The sequence below is a fragment of the Phascolarctos cinereus genome, unplaced genomic scaffold (assembly GCF_003287225.1).
Source record: "Phascolarctos cinereus isolate Bilbo 61053 unplaced genomic scaffold, phaCin_HiC Scaffold_4;HRSCAF=312, whole genome shotgun sequence".
Classification (NCBI taxonomy): domain Eukaryota; kingdom Metazoa; phylum Chordata; class Mammalia; order Diprotodontia; family Phascolarctidae; genus Phascolarctos; species Phascolarctos cinereus.
The window spans coordinates 727,734,961-727,742,779 of NW_027555847.1; positions in this window are offsets into that span (position 1 = coordinate 727,734,961).

Here is a 7,819-nt window from a genome sequence, read left to right on the forward strand (position 1 = left end):
AAGGAACCCTCTGGAGCCCTTCCAAATTCTCCTGCAAACAAGGAGAAAACCACCTCAGAATTGATGTAGGAGCAGGAACGCAGCTTAGCAGCATGGCAGGAAAGGTCTGTCTCACTGGTGTGGGAATGGAGCAAGGTCCAAGAGCAGCAACAGAAGACAGCCTCATAGTAGGGGACCTTCATCAAGGCGCCAAGCCTGAGGCAATCCACCAGGGATCCCCCATCTTCCTGCAAACCAGCAGCTCCCTAGGCTAGTGAGCAGTCTGTGCAGCATAGCATGTCCCCACCCTTGCAACACTACCCCCAGCTACTAGTGACGCTTTGACCCCACTGAAGTAGAGAAACCCTATCCTGGGGCTGGCCAACATCAAGACCCACCTCTGAGTTCAACCAGTATAGAGACCCTGGTTCCATAGCAACCTAGTGGCAGGCCCCATCCCTTGGGCACATCAGCAGCAAAATTACTTCTCAGGGCCAGCCACCAGAAAACTTTGTTATCACAGCACCCCAGCAGTAAGCTTGCAGCAGGCCAGCAGCTAAATCCTACCCTAGTGAGGCCAAAGGGATTTCCACACTCTATACAAGCAAATAGGGAAGCCTACCCTTCTCAGAGAAAGCAATCAGCTAAGCCTTAAGCCCAGTGAAAGCCAGCAGTAAGACACAGAACCCCAGCACAAAAAGCTTGGGTCAGTGCAAGACCAGAGCCCAACTTTCACATAAAAATACCAAGTCACAAAAAAAGGCAGAATACATGAGCAAAAAAGACCAAAGAAAGAAAGAGCTTGACTATAGAAAGTTACTATGGTGATACATAGGATCAAGGCATAAACTTAGAAGAAGACAATAGTGTCAAAATGGCTATATGTGAAACCTCAAAGAAAAATGTAATTTGGTCTCAGGCCAAAAACAGTTCTTGTAAGAGGTTAGAAAGCATCTAAAAAACAAATGAGTAAAGTGGAAGAAAAATTTGGGAAAGAAATGAAAATAATGGTCTAAAAACCAAGAAAAAACAGTCAACTTGTTGGTGCAGATTGAGACATGAGTAATGCCTCTAGAGGTGAACTAGTTGAATCATCTGTGTTCCTAATCGCTACCTGAGATCATCAGATTGACAGGCTGAGAGCAAGTGTCTGTAGCAACCAACAAGGGAACAACCGTGGCAGCATGAAGCAATATCTTGTGAAGACTGCTCTGGGCAGGATGCTGAGACCTAGATTGCAGCTCAAGTTTTAACGTGCTATTTACTACATACAAAGCTCCATACTCTGAACCTCAGTTTCCTAATTTGTAATATGAATAATAATTGCTCCTACCTCCCATGGTTGATGTGAGGATCAAGTGGGATTGTTTTCAACTGCTTTGCAAACAATAAAATGCTACCCCAGTGTGAGCTTTTATTATTGCCTCTTCATGCATATTCAGAGGTCTAAGGAAGGAAAGAGGCTCCTCCACATTATTTCCAAACAGAATTATAGAGCTCTGCATTTATGATTTTTAATAGCACATTTTTAATTAATAACACATTTCCCCTTGTTCTTTTAGAAAAATTGTGAATGTATCTCAAAACAAATGATCAGAACATTCTTCTTCCTTAGTATCAATGCCCTGTTCTCTGTGCATTGACCACCTCCCCTTTCAGAGTGAGTCACATTACCAGTTGTGAAACAGTAACAAATTCTTCACTTTGCCCCAGAATCTGTGAAGTAATATAATGAATGAAAAACATTTGTGAGACTCATTTTGTACTAAGCACAATGCTAAACACTTGCAATAGAAATACGAAAGTGATACTATTCATGTCCTCAAATTGTCATCATTCTAATAATAGTGGATGATGACACATAGAAGGGATATGCCTGTATGGAAGGCAGGTAAGGGAGTTTTGATCTGAGGAGTCACAAGAATGGGAAGTATATAAAGCAGTGGTTCTATAACATGCCCTTGAAAGGCAATAGTAGTGGGGAATTGATTGCATTTCTCAAGGAAGAAATGGAAGTCAGCAGAGGGATCCCAAAGCATTAGGGCAGAACACGGTGACAGTGAACACAAGGCTGCATGGTCCCAGAGAGTACCAAGCTCAGCCACCAATCTCTCCTCAGGCATGGCTCCTTGGGAGTTTGTGCCCTGAGCTTCCCTGTCAACACAGCTCCTTTTTATGGTCAGGTTTTCTTTTTGTGGCTGTTTTCTCATCTTTACAGCCAATTTTTGATTTTGGACTTTTAGTTAGAGGTGGGATCTGCTCACCTGGCTGGGGGGAGGAGTCACTGGCCTGAGCTTCAGACTTTTTCACCCTGATGTTTTCATAGTGAGCTCAGGAGGTCTGTAATTTTTTAGTACTTCTAAGGTAATATGATCCAGCTACAGTTGTGCTTACCACTCTTCTCACTTACACTCTTGTCCTTACCCAAGTATGGTCTCTACTCTCTGGTGAGCACCACTGCCCCTCCCCAGAAGTAGGACCTCTACTCAGATAGGGCCACTACACCCTTGGCACAGACCTATGACCCAGAACTCAGTAATGGGCAAAGTGACCAATGGCCACTGCGTCCAGCGTTAGCACAGGGACACCCCACAATCCCAATTGTTAATAGCCACGTGAAACCTGCTCGATATCACTAAGAACTACAGAAATGCAAATTAAAACAAGTAGGAGATACCACCTCATACCCACCATATTTGTCAAGTTGGCAAAAAAGATGATATGTGCTAGTGAGGTTGTGAGAAAATGGTACTAATGATGCACTTTTAATATAACTGTGAACTTGTCTATCTATTTTGGAAAGAATTTCAAACTACTCCTAAAAGCTATTGGAAACCTTAGACTCAGTGATACATTGGTATGTCTGAATAACAAAGAGATCAAAGAAAAATAAAAAAGAATCATAGGTACAGAAATATTTCTACCATTCTTTTTATGATGAAATAAAAATAGAAAATGAGGGATGATGGTCAATTGGGAGATGGCTGAACAAATTGTGGCACATCAATGTGGTGGAATATTATTGTGCTACAAGGAATAATGAAGGAGTTGGTGTAAGAGGAACCTGGAAAACCCATGTGAACTGATACAAAGTGAAGCAAACAGAACTGAACTCTGATGAACACAATGACAAACTGCAATTCTAGAGGACTCATGGTGAAACATCATGAAGCTTCAGATAGAGAGGTGGTGGACTGAGAGTAAAGATTTGGGCTTTTGTGGGTATAGGTAAATACACATATGAGTGTATGCAAGAATATGCATGTATGTGTATATACAGGCACATAAGCATATATATGTGTGTGTGTGTGTGTGTGTGTGTGTCAATACATACGTACATAATTCTGTGTGTCTATACATATGTACACTACTGTATGTGTGTGTGTGTGTCTCACATGGCCAATGTGCTAATTTGTGTTGCTTCATTGTCCATGTGTAGTGAGTTTTGTTTGTCTCTTTCTCAATGAGGGAAAGGAGGGGATTTGTAAAGAAGAGAATTTAAACTAGGAAATAAAATCAAATTCAATTTAAACAAGTACCATATGTTCCTGTACTATTCAGACTATGCTGTTAATGAGCCCGCTGTTGTGTTATCTTTAACGTGCACTAAATTCATTAATCCAATGAAAAGCATAAGTTTAAAAGTGAAACTTAGAGTTGACACATTCTCTTACATTTCATGCAGAGTCTAATGATCACTCCACCCCAGTACATACACCCTTCACATATACACACATTGTTTCTTAGAGATGCTTGTAAAGGAGAACTCGTTTCACTTTCACATTTATTGCCAGGACTAGTGCTGCCCAAACACACTTCGGAATTCCAAATACATTCTTGATGACTGGTTGATTGATGGTGCTTAAAGGTTTGCTGGGATATAATGTGTCCCAAAGGAAGAATCCAGGAAGATAAAACTGCAGTCCCTGACTAGAAGCAGGTCATTTGCAGAGACTGAGGTTATGTAGCAAAAAAAAGAGCAGAAAACTTTGGAGGGACAAGAGTCCTAGATGGTAGAACTTGGAGCAATGACTTCAAGGTGCAGAGATAGATTCCTGCATGACAGAAGGATAAAGCTCCTAACAGTTGGAGCCATATAAACAGTATAATGGACTGCTTTGGGACTCAGTTTGAGTATTGGAAAACTTTCACTGGGGCTTAAGTGCAAGTTTGTTTAAGATGTTCTGTCCACATTTACCCCTTCTATGCTTGAAAGGCACTTTGTAGATGACTAGATACATTGTTTTCCCTGTTCGAATGAAGGCTGCCTAAGAGGAGGGAATGTTTCATTTTTCTTTTTGTATCTCAAACACAGTGCATTGGCAAATAGCAGATACTTCTTAAACATTGTTGACTAAAACATTTATGTTAAAGGGGAAGTGTGAAGAAGCATGTATTAAACACTTACTGTATGCCAGGCACTGTGCTAAGACCTTTACAAATATTATACCATTATATTTTCAAAAACCCAGACAGATATGTACTATTTCTATAGCCATTTTTCGTTGAAAAACATGAGATAAACAGAAGTGTGGTGATTTGCCTATGGTCAGACAGCTGTTATCTGTGAGGTAGGATTTAAACTGAAGTCTTCCTGAGTCCAGGTCCACTGCTCTATCCACTGTACCACCTCGCTATTAAAGTTGTATATGTGCATATGTGTGAGTGTGTTTCATTGAAGTTTGCAGAGCTCTAATTATGATGAAGTGACCTGAGTGTTCTAGGGCTCCAAAAACCAGGGAGGGCATGCCTTCTTCTGCTAGCCCCTTTTACCTACTTGTTCAGTTTCCATTTCCCTGGCCTTGGCCCACCAAGGTTTCAATATCCCTTTACTCGTTACATCTGTGTCCAACGCCCTCTTTCTTCATAGATTTGCCTTGTCTGTAAGTCAACAATGCTTTCACTGATTTTGCTATAAGTTTTAATCCTGGAGTTCCCCTCTTCTACAGAGGACAGAAATGGGTTATAGGTACAAAGCAGAACCATTCTGAGAAGTAAATATACCTTTCTCTACAGGCAACAATAATGTAACAGATAATGTCAAATTTCAATTTCAGACTCCAAAGACTCAGGGAGACCTGTGTTCAAATCCTTCCTCACTGACTATGAGACCAAGGCCAAACACTGAAACTCTTTATAGCCTGTTTCCTTATCAGTTAAATGGTGATAATAATAGTACCCATCTCACAGGGATGTTGTGGGAATAAAATTTCGTAGAACATACATAAAGTGCTTTAAAACCTTAAGGCATGATATCAGTCCTCGGTAGCAATATTAGTAGATCGAGCTATTTCTTAACAATGTGACCTTAGTCAAATACTCTTGCTTTAGATTGCTTATCTCTAAAAAGCACATGTTGGACTAATTTAATCTTTAAGGTTCCCTTTCATTCCAAATCCAATAATCCTAGGATTTGGAGAAAAACATGCATTCCCGGTGCATGTCAGTATGGCAAGGTACGAGGGTACGGGGTCAAGAGAGCTGGGAATGTAGAAGGTGATTCTTTTCAGCCACCTCTTGGACTAAGAAGTCTCTGATGCCCCATTTTTGTTTTCTCGGGCTCTGTGATTCTAGGAAGCTCAGAATGGGGAGAGCCCGGGCTTGTGAGATCATCAAAGGCACAAGATGGATCCAGGCCATGAGTGCTGCAGACTCTCAGCCCCGCTGCCATCTATGAAATGGTGTTATCTTTTCTGTTCACATCAGATTCTACCTGAAGCAACATCTGCCAGACCCAGGAGTCTGCAGCCCTTTGGGGACACAGGGACACAAACCCTTCCTTGAGGACAGCTGTGCAGTGTCTCTGTGGTAACAAGGACAGAGATTTCCAAACATGTTTTTCCACTTGTGTTTTCCTTGGATGCAGGGACACAGCGGAGGAGTGGTCTCCAGAACTCCTCTGGACCTGCATGGCTCTGTGGAGACCATTGTCAGTGACTAACCACAAGGTCAGTGACAGACAGAAGACAGTTTAGGGGCCAAGGAAGCCTGTGATCACCCCCTTGATCTTACATCACTGGGCTTGTCCTGGATGTGGGCACAGCTAATGTCCCTTTGTGATTCCTCAGGTGTGGAGGGAGGACTAGACATGGCCATCTGCCCAGAACAAAACATTGTAGCTCCAGGATTTTTCTTCAGCAGGCAAAGCCTAAAACATTTGCCTTCACTCTTATTCTTACAGCTCTTGGGCTCCTGTCAGGCTTGGGGCTTTTTCCAATGTTCAGAGAATTGCAGCCTCTTATACGGAGAAAACTATCTCTGTTGTTTTCTGTCCTGCTCCTGTCACTGCTGCTGAAGCTTCCAGTCCCAGAGAAGCCACCCTGCCTCCCTCAAATGAGTCCCAGCCTTGTCAGAAATGGGGATCTTGTGATTGGGACTTTTCTCTCCATGTATTCAGTTGAAGTGAGCTGTGTCACAGGAGCAGAACTCTTTGGAAGTAAACCTGACAAGGATTGCTAGAATTCTAAGTGCCTGCCTGCCTGTGCCTCTGAGAGGGCTAATGCTTACAGAGGTCTTTATGAAGGGGCAGGCAGGAAGTTGGGCCCTTGCCTGCTGATTTCAGGGTCTCTTCTACCCTCTTCTGTGCCCATGGTCAGTTAACATCCACCTGGTTTTCTTTTAGAGCTAAGGAGTGAAAGGATTCTCTCAGTCTCTAACCTCCTCTATTTTTTCCCCATCTCTTCCTGTCTGTGTCTATGTCTGTATTATATCTCTCTCTATGTGTCTGTCTCATCTCTAACTGTTCACAAGCAGTGGAAATGTCAGGATCTTTGTCTTGGCTCTGCTCCTGTTGTGAACAACTCTAGTAAGCACAACAGGCCAGTATGTAGCAAGGAAACCTCAAACATAATCATTAAGTACCTTTACAAAAGAAAGGGGATTTAGACCCCCCACACACACACACACATTCCTTCTAGTGATATTCCTGCCTAATGCCACTGGGAGGCCCCTGAAAGCCATAGGTCTGACAAGGCGTTTGCAGTAATGGTTTTGGGAGATGAAGAATGGGACATGGAAGATGACAGTTCTGACTCCTCTGCATGTCTCTGTGTCTATGCATCTCTACTGCTTTTGAGTTCTTTCTACATTTTACATTGCTTTTGTGCCTTTCCTTTCCCTCCTCCATATTTTTTAATCTCCATTGGTCTAAAATAAGGAAATATTTTAACGATGGCTCACGTTTCTTGTATATTTTAAAATATTTCCAAGTTTTTTCTTTTTCGTCATCGTTACCACCTTGGTGAGTGGATGATAGCTGGCAAGAGGCATACAACTCACCATAGGAGTAGCATTGGGCAAAAGCCCATTGTGAACCAAATTTCTTCTTTGTTTCTAAGTAGCCTTTGCCAGACTTTTCCTTGAAAGCATGTTTCTTCATGTGGACAGGAAAATTCGGGTGTTTCCCTTCTACTTTTAGCAAGTGTGAATGAAGAAAGAATAGACAAAGGGTTTAACATTCTCAGAACACAGGCAGTGAATAGAAGGGAAGTACATTTGGCTGTTCATGATAGAGCAAATGAGAAGGCTTGAAGATTCCTTGTTCTTGCCTGCCACCTTCTGGAATACAGCTCTGAATTACCTTAAAGATGAGAACTGCTAGAGAAATATTTCTGGGTTTTAAATATTTTGGAGCATATTGACATGAATATGAGATCTATTTCACTATGACTTTGGATTAGTTGATTAAATTCTTGATAGTCATTTTTCTCTCTTTTTCCTTCTTTTCTCAGTCCCTACCATAGAAGGGAAATGGTGAGGACAGAAGTTGATAGGGCAGAGTGAATCCTCTAGATCTTCACCTTAATATTCTGAGGCAGCACCTGCTAACAGAGTCTGTGGG